The sequence below is a fragment of the Cryptotermes secundus genome, unplaced genomic scaffold (genome assembly GCF_002891405.2).
Source record: "Cryptotermes secundus unplaced genomic scaffold, Csec_1.0 scaffold3511, whole genome shotgun sequence".
NCBI lineage: Eukaryota > Metazoa > Arthropoda > Insecta > Blattodea > Kalotermitidae > Cryptotermes > Cryptotermes secundus.
The window spans coordinates 11,406-25,883 of record NW_019722457.1 but is presented as its reverse complement, the minus strand read 5'-3'; the positions used below and the strand labels follow the sequence as shown (position 1 = coordinate 25,883).

Sequence of the window (14,478 nt, the reverse complement as noted above, 5' to 3'; positions counted from 1 at the left end):
TTCAAAAGTTTCCCCTTTCATATACATATAATGTTTGTATGAAAAATTGTTGCTTATAACAAGGTGGTATGATAAGTGAAGCACATGTTGTCGTTGGTGTTATGCTGGCAATTGTGTTAAATGACAGTGTGAAATGCGCACAGTGGTCTGTAGATTGTGTGTTACAGCTTGAAGAATGATGGCAAGTGATTTCTAAGTTAGATGTATATTTCGGTGTGACAGACAAAGGATTGCATTCTTGCCATCTCATCTTCCAGGCTTACATGTGCTAGCAGGTAGTATAGGGGATCAGGGAGTTATGTTCTTTTCATCTATTAAACTGCTTAGAGAATAACATAGTTTACAGGATTGCACGAGTTGTTACAGCTGACAGTCTTGTAATGGTATTTTATAGTTTAGTCTAGAACACATATAGTGATGTGTTCGTTTTTTGTTTATGTTGAATGATATATTGTTAGGTTGAGATCGTAATCAGAGATTTCCCTATCGACTATTTGAGCACTAGTATTGTGGGGAGGACACCTTTTATATAAAGTATATGTATGTCCTTGATATATGTCGAAAACCATAATGAAGTTAATAATGGGGACTTTGGAAAATAAAAAAATTTGCGGAAATTGTGGAAATTGTAAAAGTAAATCAAGATAATTGTGATATCATGCACTTGAGAGCGTTTTGAAGTATCGGTATTTCGGAAAAATTCATTTAAATCCACTATAAATATGGTAGTATATTCCAGGTTTCATAGAATATGTAGAGAGTTTAACAGAAAAATATATGCAAGAGTTTATGACGTGAGAAATTTCGGGAATACGTTATCCCGCATAAATATATAATGATTTACTACGCTATCTGATGCATTCAATCGTAAGATATTGCCCACGACCAAACCGTGCTTAACTGATCATAACGATGGGCAGCAGTCGTTTGCGCACACCTATCATAATGTACAATCACAACTTAACTTTAGCATAAATTACCGAACTTGGCCTCCTCCAAGGTAAAGATGGATGCGCAGTAGCCTACTGCGCAAACCTAATCTGACCAACCTAACTTAAACTAACTTCAGGGATCCAAGGGCCAGCCACCTGGTTTACAGGTGGGTGCGCAGTAGTTCATTGCGCACACCTAAGAGTGACGTAATTTACGAAGCTGGTATTTAACCGAACGTAATATAGGACTGTCGTAACGAGGAATATAAGTCGAAATATGACATTATGTATAAAATTGAGCGTCTTAACTGTTTTTCCACACATAAATTTCTGTTATATTCCAAGTTTTNAAGTAAATCAAGATAATTGTGATATCATGCACTTGAGAGCGTTTTGAAGTATCGGTATTTCGGAAAAATTCATTTAAATCCACTATAAATATGGTAGTATATTCCAGGTTTCATAGAATATGTAGAGAGTTTAACAGAAAAATATATGCAAGAGTTTATGACGTGAGAAATTTCGGGAATACGTTATCCCGCATAAATATATAATGATTTACTACGCTATCTGATGCATTCAATCGTAAGATATTGCCCACGACCAAACCGTGCTTAACTGATCATAACGATGGGCAGCAGTCGTTTGCGCACACCTATCATAATGTACAATCACAACTTAACTTTAGCATAAATTACCGAACTTGGCCTCCTCCAAGGTAAAGATGGATGCGCAGTAGCCTACTGCGCAAACCTAATCTGACCAACCTAACTTAAACTAACTTCAGGGATCCAAGGGCCAGCCACCTGGTTTACAGGTGGGTGCGCAGTAGTTCATTGCGCACACCTAAGAGTGACGTAATTTACGAAGCTGGTATTTAACCGAACGTAATATAGGACTGTCGTAACGAGGAATATAAGTCGAAATATGACATTATGTATAAAATTGAGCGTCTTAACTGTTTTTCCACACATAAATTTCTGTTATATTCCAAGTTTTTATTGCTACGTGATAGCTTAGATTGTGTCGAGAACGTCTCTCCCACCTCAAGAGTTTGCGAATCCCCCACGGTAATATAAATGAATACTGAATATCACATATTATGGCTTTATGCTGCCCTCCAATGGCATAACTTTATGACGAAAAATCTTTGATGTCAGTGAAATCGTTCCCTAGTTTCTCGGTTATGGATAGGCGACCAATTGAGTGAGTGGTGGGCATTTGTTTCGCCCGAATTTCCCTTCGTGGATAGGAAGTGGAATAATATTATACACGTAAAATGGAAAAAATGGGGTGAAAATTACCGTCCTGTAATCCGACTGTTATGGCCCAAATTTGAGATTGAAGAGGGTATGGTATTACCCAAAAGTTAGAGACTTGCGAAAAGCGTTTCGCAGTCATTACAGTAAATTGTAAACACCAGGACTGGCAATTAGGTTAAGAATGTGGATGCTCAGCAGGCCTGTGTAATCGCAGAGCAAGAGCTTGCCTCACTCGTTCACTGGATTTAATCGTAAGGGACCGCATACACAGCAATAAGACGCAAGGGGTCCGCCCACAACCACCCATGAGAGCCAATGAGGAGGTGATTATGAGGATTGAGGACACTGAGGGGGAGTCACCTACCCTCTGTCGTCAATGCCGAATCAGCGAATTAAAACGATAAATTGGGGAATTTCGGGGGACTTGGATCATGTTCTATCACAGAATATTCAGTTGTCAGCCGGAGGCTCTCGGCGACATGTATTCCATAATAGGGTGGATGACGGCAGTAATCTACATGTGTATTGCAAGTAAGTCTCTTTGCTCATATACGCCATGCTGTTAAATGTTATTGTGTATAAAAGTGCTAGTGTGAGATGTTCAGACAGCCTCTAGTGTACCGAGTGAGAGCCTGGGTAGAACGGGGTAGGACAGGGTAGTAATGAATGTACAGTGGCAGACGAGGATAAGAGATACAGTTCAAGGCAACTCCCCTCCTCCGACAAAGATGGTAGAAATAGCTCAGTAAGAAGTGTGATGTAAGCAGACCAAATTAGGTCCTTTCCTTGATGTAATTAGTAGTGTAAATAGACAGTGTACATAGTGGAAAATGTACGCAAGGAGTTCTGATTCTCCCGTTAGTAATCATCCTGTCCTCGCCCGATCCCAAGCTTCCCTAATCAAGACCGCCGACGGCAGCCGAGTGCAACGAAGATGTTAGGAAAAGAGTAACAACCGCCTAAAGTAATTATAGTTCTCACCCCCTCTCCCTGAGTTGTAACAAAGTGGTGGCAGCTGCGCGATTCGAAAACACCCCGTAGAGACTGGTAGAAGAGAAAGATTGTGAAAAACAGGAATAAGTAGGGATAATATTAAAGTAGAACCATGGAAGCTATAATAGCGCAATTAGAGGAGCAATTAAGAGGGCTAACAATAGGGGTTAAAACCAAAGATTTGTCGCTGGCAGCAAGCATCAAGGAATGGAGCCGCCAGGACAACGCCAGACCGGTAACGGAGTTCATATCGCAAGTGGAACAGTGCGCGCGTTTAAGTAACTGGTCACGGGAAGACCTAACAGACATAGTAAGAGCCAAATTGATAGGAGAAGCGCGAGTGTTCATAAACGGGAGGGACCACCTCGCGGGGGAAAATGTGAGTTACGAAGAGCTGAAAGCAGCGTTAGTGGACCGCTTTAGTGAAAAACTACCGGCGCGGTACCATTACAACCAACTGCATGAGGCAGCGCAAGGAAGGGAAGAAACACCCATCCAATTTCTAGACAGATGCCGAGCGTTAAGCCAGAAGACGGTGAGGAAAAGTGCGGACCCGACGGAACAGAGGATCCTGAGGGAAGACGCGGAAACCCGACTACTCACCATCTTCGTGTATGGCTTAAGAGGAGAAACAGGGCACGAATTGAGAATTCGTAACCCCGACTCCATAGAACAAGCGCTAGCCATGGCAACTGTAATATACAATGCCAACAAGATGGAGAACAGGCATAAAGAACATGCCGCTTTTGCTGTACAAAGGGACGAGAGGTACAGCGAGGAAGCAAGGAAGAACGGACCACCTCGACGAAGGGATAGACAGCCATGGAAAACGCCCGTACAACGTTTCCAAGAACGAGCGGGCAGGGATCGAGAACGGGTTCGAGCCCCGCTCATCTGCTACGGCTGTGGACAACCTGGCCATATAGCAAGATACTGCAAGGCGGAAAGGAATCCCGCAGCCAAGAGGGAGAAGAACTCCACAAACTAGATTCGGCGGAAGAGTGCCCCGCCAACCGCCGGGAAAAGACCGCATGGGTCCCAGTCACGAATACAAGCACCGACACTGCATCAACACTCGACGTGTTAGTGCAAGGAAAAGAATATGAATTTATCGTGGACACGGGAGCTGATGTATCCTTGATTCAGCCATATGTGGGACATGAGCCCACGGAGGAACTCAGTGATGTGGTCAGGGGCATAACCGGCCAAGCGCTGGAAATAGAAGGAACCAGACGCTTGGAAATCGTAATAGGAAACCAACGATGCACCCATGATTTTGTAGTAGCGCCCTTTTCGCTTCAAAATGACGGAATTATAGGGCTAGATTTATTAATAGAATTTGAAGCTTACATCGACTTGGCCACGGACGAGGTGACCCTGTGGGGCCAGATATTTAAACAGAAAGACCGGCCGCCAGGAGGGACAGAGGCGAATCAACCGAGAGAAATGATCGGCCGGACGGAGCCGCGACCAGTGCGAGAAGCAAAGGGAGAAAGCGGATCGACCAAGAAAAAGACGGTCACAAAGTCGAGAGGACCGGCAGTAGAAGCAGTAAGGAGATTGGGAGGCCAACTGAGGTAAGCCCGCCGGAGAGCTCAGAGGAAGCTGGCCTACGTGAGAAGGGACCACAACTCTCGCCATAACCAGCAAGCATGGAGGACAGAATACCGCAAGGGCCAGCTAGTATGCCGAAAAAGTACGGGAAGGGGAAGGAAACCTAAACCCAAATGGCTAGGTTCTTACCAGGTACTGAGGAAGATTTCCGACCTAGTGTACACCATACAAGTAGGGAAGAAAGAAGTGAACGTGCATGTGGAGCAATTAAAGCTCTGCAGAGCTTCGAGAGAAGAGCTCCGTGAGAGACGGAAGCAGAATCGGCAAAGGAGACGGGAACTGCGACCCCAACCAGAGAGGGAGGACAGCGAATCAAGCTCCAGTGATTCCTCCTCAGAAGAGGGAGGACGTGAACCGCTCCACTCGTCCAAGCCTTACGAGAGACGGGGAGCGAACGAGTACAAACGCCGACGCAGCGGTAGCGTGCCCACTGAAGATGGGACAGCGACGAGAAACGAGGATTCGAGCGACTCAGAATCGGAAGAAGGAGAAGACTGGCCACTATACCGATACGCTCAGAGCGAAAGCCACGAGACAAATGAGCGAGACAGCCGAGTCAGCAGAACTGCCGCAGCTGCAGAGGAGGCAGAGAAAAGAGCCACCGCACAGCGTGAAGGCCTCGATAGAAATGAGCAAGACAGCCTAGTCAGCGGAAATGTCTCAGCTGTGGAGGAGACGGAGACAGAAAGAACAGCGGAGCGAGACGAGAATAGTGCGGTAGGTAATGTAGACGCGTCAGCAAACCACCCACCAAGGGCAAGCGAGTCTACTGAAGGCCAACACGGTTATACATTACGCCCAAGGCCTCAGCGTAATTACAAGGAATAAAGCCGGACGGAGTCGGAACCTCGCGCAAGATAGCGAATAGTAACGCGCTCATTTTGATTTTCACGTGCAGGAAGAGACTGATGCCTCAAACCAGAAATAAAAGGCTTGAGAAGAGAAAAAAAAAGTATGGAACCAGAGGCGGCCAGAAGGTTAACAAACCATCCCCAGGGAGGCGGAGAGTGAACGAGCACAGATTAAGGGTCGGCGAGCAGAGACCGCGACCATGGGAAGACGCAGTGAAGGAAACTGCGAGGACGGCCAAGAGGGCTGCAGCCGGAACCTGAGAGAAAACGAACCACAGCCCGAGGACAGAAGGGCGAAAGAGCACCAACAGTGGCAGGAACGTTGCCACAGACAGATACATGGAGCCGCGAGCGCTCCTGATTTTACGAGATCGGAATTAGAGGACCACGAACGACAAAGAATCCATAAGCGACCTAGAGAATCAGCTGATGGCAACAACACGTAGCATAGAATGCAATCACAGCTATACACTCGCTAGCGCCGAGAGAGCTACCACGGCAAAAGGCAAAAGTGCGAACGAAGCAGTTCTACATCACGGAACAGCTGGTCGAGCTGTGAGCAACGAGAGAGGCTGCTTACGTCAGGGACGTCGAAGGCAGGCCTATGAGACGCCACGGAGGTTGGCACGATATTCCGCCTGAAGGAATAGGCGAGGGGATAAACGGTCCAGGGGACTGTGTGAAGAGTCGCCTCAGATAGGGACTCGATAGGAAACCGGTACGCAGAGGGAGCGTAGCCAGGGAAACAGCTGAACTGGGTTCAGCGGGCTTGCGAGTGGAAGCAAGCGTAACTCGTATACGCGCTACGGGAGATAGAGTAAATGTGAAGTAAAACTGCTGAACTTGCAATTTGCCTCTAGCTGGGAGAGAAGCTACTCATACGCGCAATACGAAAGCCGAGGAACAACTGAGCGAGAACCGTCGAGTCAGCGGAACGCCACAGCTGTGCAGGAAGAGACAGAGACACAACGTATGATAGAAAAAGATGACGCTAATAAGACGAACAATGTTACACGTCAGCGCTAATACACGCCGAGCCAGTGGGCAGACGACCTTGACAATGCCCGAGAAACGCGAATTAACAAGAAAACCAGACATGACTACTCGCTACGCCCCGAACACATCGTAATCGTAAAGAGTAAAGGCGGTCGGAGACCGAAGCAGCGCAGAAATAGCAGATATTGACACGCCCCATTGTTTACAGGTAGAGAGGGACCCCAGACTAGCAGTAGACTAGGAAATAACGTTTTGAGAGAAGAGGGTTATTTATTACGGCATTGAAATTCGAGATTTTGTATTTATTTTATGCATCGGCCTAAGTTGCAGTCCTGTCCACAGAGAAGGCCATTCACCTTGTTATCCAACTCCCTAAGACCCGAGAATCGATCCTACCTTGTGCACAGCCCGGTAGCGTTACTAACAATTGAAAGAACAAATGAAACTTGTTTGAGTAGCCTATATTTTGGAACTACCCAAGGTTACTCACTGTGTTCACGAGAAATTGTGTCCAACGATTTTCGGCCTATATTTAGAAAACTTTTAGTTAAAGACGCATGGCTATATGCAGTAAATAGACTCACTAGGATAGAATGCAAATGTCTAAACACTCATAACTGCCCCTTAAATAAAACAAGTATCCAAGGAACCGGAGTACTAGAGCAGCCACAGGGCTGCGACATATTAGCTGGAACACTGACGTTACCAGCTAGCCGCCAATTCAAATCCAGAGCTGAATGGAAGGACCATGAGATAATCGTGCCACCAGTACCGGCTCTCCTACACCCAGAAGAAGTAGAGTACGTGAGGAGGCACCGTGGAGTACTAGACGAAGTGTGGACCGCATGGGAGGAGGCAGATGGCAACCAGACCGCCATACCAGCCCCCATGACGATGGACCTGTTGCAGAAACAGATCGAGGCCAGACTCTACGCGTGGAAGTGGACCTACGGCGGAGTCGTGGCCGGCTCGACAGCAGCAGCCACGGTGATTGGTCTGTGCTTATGGAGGCACAGACGGAAGTTACCTATCTTCCGAACGCATGACGCGATAGGGAGGACCAGGGGGGCCAACGCAGAGAAGGACAACGTAGCCTCTCCAAAGGGCGCTACCGAGACGGAACCCGACGACCCGGAGATCCGAGACGCGAGTCAGCAGACCGGAGACCCAGGGACCCGCGCCGAACTCACAGTGTATAAATAAAACACAGACTTGTGGTGGGAATACACAGAAACCGAAAGAGACAGAGGATAACAAATTCGTGTCATTTATGTAATAAGTGTATAATTTTTGTGGAGAAACCACGCCAAAAAAGGCAAAGTGGATGAATGAACAGAAGGAGACATATGATACCCTCTAAGGGAAATACTGTAATTGGTGTAACTTATGTATAATTTTTGTAATCTTTTGGGGGAAAGGTAACCCAACGAAAAATGGTGGTGGAGGTAACACTACGTATAGGAAACAAGTGTAATATTTTACCCTCGTAGAAAAAAATATTTCACGTGTTGTGCGGGGGGGGGTGTTATGGCCCAAATTTGAAATTGGAGAGGGTATGGTATTACCCAAAAGTTAGAGACTTGCGAAAAGCGTTTCGCAGTCATTACAGTAAATTGTAAACACCAGGACTGGCAATTAGGTTAAGAATGTGGATGCTCAGCAGGTCTGTGTAATCGCAGAGCAAGAGCTTGCCTCACACGGTCACTGGATTTAATCGTAAGAGACCGCATTCACAGCAATAAGACGCAAGGGGTCCGCCCACAACCACCCATGAGAGCCAATGAGGAGGTGATTATGAGGATTGAGGACACTGAGGGGGAGTCAACTACCCTCTGTCGTCAATGCCGAATCAGCGAATTAAAACGATAAATTAGGGAATTTCGGGGGACTTGGATCATGTTCTATCACAGAATATTCAGTTGTCAGCCGGAGGCTCTCGGCGACATGTATACCATAATAGGGTGGATGACGGCAGTAATCTACATGTGTATTGCAAGTAAGTCTCTTTCCTCATATACGCCTTGCTGTTAAATGTTATTGTGTATAAAAGTGTTAGTGTGAGATGTTCAGACAGCCTCTAGTGTACCGAGTGAGAGCCTGGGTAGAACGGGGTAGGACAGGGTAGTAATGAATGTACAGTGGCAGACGAGGATAAGAGATACAGTTCAAGGCAACTCCCCTCCTCTGACAAAGATGGTAGAAATAGCTCAGTAAGAAGTGTGATGTAAGCAGACCAAATTAGGTCCTTTCCTTAATGTAATTAGTAGTGTAAATAGACAGTGTACATAGTGGACAATGTACGCAAGGAGTTCTGATTCTCCCGTTAGTAATCATCCTGTCCTCGCCCGATCCCAAGCTTCCCTAATCAAGACCGCCGACGGTAGCCGAGTGCAACGAAGATGTTAGGAAAAGAGTAACAACCGCCTAAAGTAATTATAGTTCTCACCCCCTCCCCCTGAGGTGTAACACCGACTGATATTCGAATGTTTCTGTTTCAGTCATGTTAAGAGGTTGGCCGCCCTGTCAGTGTGACCTAAATATCCGGTGTGCACCATCAAGGTTGGTTTCTTTCCTGGTATGAAGAGGTATTTATAAATAATAAGAGGGTGTTATGCGTATGTTTATATACATATATGTACTAGTTGTGATTAATTATCTGCCTGAAAGTATATGTTAAGTGATTCAGTGAGATAGTGCAAATTGTAGGTGTTATTGTGTGTATTATCCTGGACCGAGAAATGGCCAGTGCACGAAATTTTACAAACATGTGTTTCCTCTGTTCCACAACGAAATCGAAGTGTTTTCCCTCTGCATCATGACGCTGAAGTATGTGTGAAGGAAGAATACATGATAAAATTGATTTAACGAAATAAGTGAATATTAGAATAGTGGGTGTGTAGTGAGGCAACGTTTCTTTAAGGTTATTCTTGCACTATTAATAATATCGAGTGAATTATGTGGAGTGGTTTGGAAGAAATGTGTTTTAGTGGTTATATGGATAGAGAGTGAAATATATTTAATGAGGGCATATTTGGTATGACAGAAAAGAGGGCGTAGTTTTGGTATGAAGCCTCTGAATATTAAAGGTGTGTGTAGGTTATTATTCAGAATGTTAAATTTTTTGTGTTATTATAAGTACCTATAAGAAGAGGGCGCAAAGTGAAATTGTAGTTCCCATTGAAGAAGTTATTTTTTAAAATTAGGTGTTAGTTGTGTGTGACTGAGTGGTGTGTATAGTATATGTTGTTTTGATTACAGTGTTGTCAAGTGTAAAGTGAAGTTGAAATTTTCTATTGTGACATTGTTTTTTGTGTGAAATATATACAATGATGTGTAGTGAGTTATTGTATTGATTTGAAGAACGTTAAGATTTCCATTCAGACACATTGGATTCAAAAGTTTCCCCTTTCATGTACATATTGTGACATGTTGCGCAAAGCCGAGCCTCCCCACACCAGCAGTGACGCGGTGGGTGAGTCAGCGCTCCCCTCCCACCCCTCAGCGGTAACGTAACGCTCGCGTAATAGGCGAGTAATCACCCCGCATCCTGGCAGCTATGCGCGGTGACGTCACGAGCGGAGACGAAGAGAGCCGAGCGGAGCTGAAGATAGCCGAGCCCCGTAACCGGGTAACTATGCAAGGCGAATCAACAGCGGTGACGTAACAGGATGACGTGGCACTCATTACGCAACAAGCAAGAACTGCAGCTATATAAGTGAGCTGCACAGCTGGTACGAGTCCAGTTCTAATGTGGCTACCAGAGAGTTCTACTGTAGCAGCCGCCTAACACGGTTGTACTGTGACATCCACCGAGTTGTAAAGTAACCGTCAGCCGACTACAAGTTGGAGTATAGCAGCCGTCGCGGAAAGAAGATCCGGACGTGTGAGTGATTGTGTAATTGGGAGCGTGTGATACAGAGATACAAAGCTCCCCTACTCTAAACGTGTAGACTACTGAACGCAGAGTGAACTTATTTGCGCATAGGGTTATAAGTCGTGAAACCGCGCAACAGTGTCGTCAGATTAATGCGAGTAGGGTTTGTAAAGTGTGGAAACCCGTAATATTGTGATCATTAATTATAGCCGTTATTTGCAGATTGTTAAATAAACCCAATTAACCAACTCTACGGCGTATTCAGTAACGAAACACGTTACAATATCTTGTTTGTATGAAGAATTGTTGCTTATAACAAGGCGGTATGATAAGTGAAGCACATGTTGTCGTTGGTGTTATGCTGGCAATTGTGTTAAATGACAGTGTGAAATGTGCACAGTGGTCTGTAGATTATGTGTTATAGCTTGAAAATGATGGCAAGTGATTTCTAAGTTAGATGTATATTTCGGTGTGATAGACAAAGGATTGCATTCTTGCCATCTAATCTTCCAGGCTTACATGTGCTAGCAGGTAGTATAGGGGATCAGGGAGTTATGTTCTTTTCATCTATTAAACTACTTAGAGAATAACATAGTTTACAGGATTGCACGAGTTGTTATAGCTGACAGTCTTGAAATGGTATTTTATAGTTTAGTCCAGAACACAAATAGTGATGTGTTCGTTTTTTGTATATGTTGAATGATATATTGTTAGGTTGAAATCGTAATCAGAGATATCCCTATCGACTATTTGAGCTCTGTTATTGTGGGGAGGACACCTCTCATATAAAGTATATGTATGTCCTTGATATATGTCGAAAACCATAATGAAGTTAATAATGGAAACTTTGGAAAGAAAAATTTTGCGGAACTTGTGGAAATTGTAAAAGTAAATCAAGATAATTGTGATATCACTTGAGGGCGTTTTGAAGTATCGGTATTTCGGAAAAATTCATTTAAATCCACTATAAATATGGTAGTATATTCCAGGTTTAATAGAATATGTAGAGAGTTTAACAGAAAAATATATGCAAGAGTTTATGACGTGAGAAATGTCGGGAATATGATGTCCCGCATAAATATACGAGTATAATGATCTACTACGCAATCAGAGGCATTCAATCGTAAGATATTGCCGACGACCAAACCGTGCTTAACTGATCATAACGATGGGCAGCAGTCGTTTGCGCACACCTATCATAATGTACAATCACAACCTAACAATAGCATAAATTACCGAACTTGGCCTCCTCCAAGGTACACATGGATGCGCAGTAGCCTACTGCGAAAACCTAATCTGACCAACCTAACTTAAACCAACTTCAGGATCCAAGGGCCAGCCACCTGGTTTACAGGTGGGTGCGCAGTAGTTCATTGCGCACACCTAAGAGTGACGTCATTTACGAAGCTGGTATTTAACCGAACGTAATATAGGACTGTCGTAACGTGGAATATAAGTCGAAATATGACGTTATGTATAAAATTGAGCGTCTTAACTGTTTTTCCACCCATAATATAAATTTCTGTTGTTATATTCCGAGGTTATATTGCTACGTCATAGCTTAGATTGTGTCGAAGAACGCCTCTCCCACCTCAAGAGTTTGCGAATCCCCCACGGTAATATAAATGATTACTGAATATCACATATTATGGCATTATGCTGCCCTCCAATGGCATAATTTTATGACGGAAAATCTTTGATGTCAGTGAAATCGTTCCCTAGTTTCTCGGATATGGATACGCGACCAATTGAGTGAGTGGTGGGCATTTGTTTCGCCCGAATTTCCCTTCGTGGATAGGAAGTAGAATAATATTATACACGTAAAAGGGAAAAAAATAGGGTGAAAAATTAGTGTCCTGTAATCCGACTGATATAAGAATGTTTTTATTTCATTCATGTTAAGAGGTTGGCCGCCCTGTCAGTGTGACCTAAATATCCGGTGTGCACCATCAAGGTTGGTTTCTTTCCTGGTATGAAGAGGTATTTATAAACAATAAGAGGGAGTTATGCGTATGTTTATATACATATATGTACATTTTGTGATTAATTATCTGCCTCAAAGTATATGTTAAGGGATTCAGTGATATAGTGCAAATGATAGGTGTTAATGTATGTATTATCCTGGACCGAGTAGTGGCCAGTGCACGAAATTTTACAAACATGTGTTTCCTCTGTTCCACAACGAAATCGAAGTGTTTTCCCTCTGCACTATGACACTGAAGTATGTGTGAAGGAAGAATACATGATAAAATTGATTTAACGAAAGTAAGTGAATATAAGAATATTGGTTGTGTAGTCAGGCAACGTTTCTTTGAGGTTTCTTTGCACTATTAATAATATCGAGTGAATTATGTGGAGTGTTATGGAAGAAATGTGTTTTATTGGTTATGTGGATAGAGAGTGAATTATATTTAATGAGGGCATATTTGGTATGACAGAAAAGAGGGTGTAGTTTTGGTATGTAGCCTCTGAATATTAAAGGTATGTGTAGGTTATTAGACAGAATGTTATGTTTATTGTGTTATTATAAGTACCTATAAGAAGAGGGCGCAAACTGAAATTGTAGTCCCCATTGAAGAAGTTATTTTTTAAAATTATGTGCTAGTTGTGTGTGACTGAGTGGTGAGTATAGTATGAGTTGTTTTGATTACAGTGTTGTCAAGTGTAAAGTGAAGTTTAAATTTTCTAGTGTGACATTGTTTTTTTGTATGAAATATATACAGTGATGTGTAGTGAGTTATTGTAGTAATTTGAAGAACGTTAAGATTTCCATTCAGACACATTGGATTTAAAGTTTCCCCTTTCATGTACATATCTTGTTTGTATGAAGAATTGTTGCTTATAACAAGGTGGTATGATAAGTGAAGCACATGTTGTCGTTTATGTTATGCTGGCAATTGTGTTAAATGACAGTGTGAAATGTGCACAGTGGTCTGTAGATTATGTGTTATAGCTTGAAGAATGATGGCAAGTTATTTCTAAGTTAGATGTATATTTCGGTGTGATAGACAAAGGATTGCATTCTTACCATCTAATCTTCCAGGCTTACATGTGCTAGCAAGTAGTATGGGGGATCAGGGAGTTATGTTCTTTGCATCTATTAAACTACTTAGAGAATAACATAGTTTACAGGATTGCACGAGTTGTTAGAGCTGACAGTCTTGTAATGGTATTTTATAGTTTAGTCTAGAACACATATAGTGATGTGTTCGTTTTTTGTTTATGTTGAATGATATATTATTAGGTTGAGATCGTAATCAGAGATTTCCCTTCGACTATTTGAGCACTAGTATTGTGGGAAGGACACCTTTCAAATAAAGTATATGTATGTCCTTGATATATGTCGAAAACCATAATGAATTTAATAATGGGAAATTGGGAAAAGAGAAAATTTGCGGAACTTGTGGAAATTATAAAAGTAAATCAAGATAATTGTGATATCATGCACTTGCGAGCGTTTTGATGTATCGGTATTTCGGAAAAATGCATTTAAATCCACTATAAATATGGATATTCCAGGTTTGATAGAATANAAGTATATGTATGTCCTTGATATATGTCGAAAACCATAATGAAGTTCATACTGGGAACTTTGAAAAAGAGAAAATTTGCGGAACTTGTGGAAATTGTAAAAGTAAATCAAGATAATTGTGATATCATGCACTAGAGAGCGTTTTCAAGTATCGGTATTTCGGAAAAATGCATTTAAATCCACTATAAATATGGATATTCCAGGTTTGATAGAATATATAGAGAGTTTAACAGAAAAATATATGCAAGAGTTTATGACGTGAGAAATTTCGTGAATATGATGTCCCGCATAAATATATAATGATTTACTACGCTATCAGAGGCATTCAATCGTAAGATATTGCCGACGACCAAACCGTGCTTAACTGATCATAACGATGGGCAGCAGTCGTTTGCGCACACCTATCATAATGTACAATCACAAC

The 14,478-nt window shown here is 43.0% G+C and overlaps 1 long non-coding RNA gene across 2 annotated transcripts in view; it reads left to right on the top strand.

The window, feature by feature from the left end:
* Positions 1–14,478, top strand: part of LOC111861535 — a 31,508-nt gene that overhangs the window by 7,278 nt on the left and 9,752 nt on the right. Inside the window, exon 1 of one of the 2 annotated variants that reach the window (XR_002842254.1) lies at positions 9,169–9,207. The exons of the other annotated variant lie outside the window; for it this stretch is intronic. This is a non-coding gene — a long non-coding RNA (uncharacterized LOC111861535). Of the gene's footprint in view, positions 1–9,168; positions 9,208–14,478 lie in introns of those variants that run through there. 2 annotated transcript variants of the gene reach the window in all.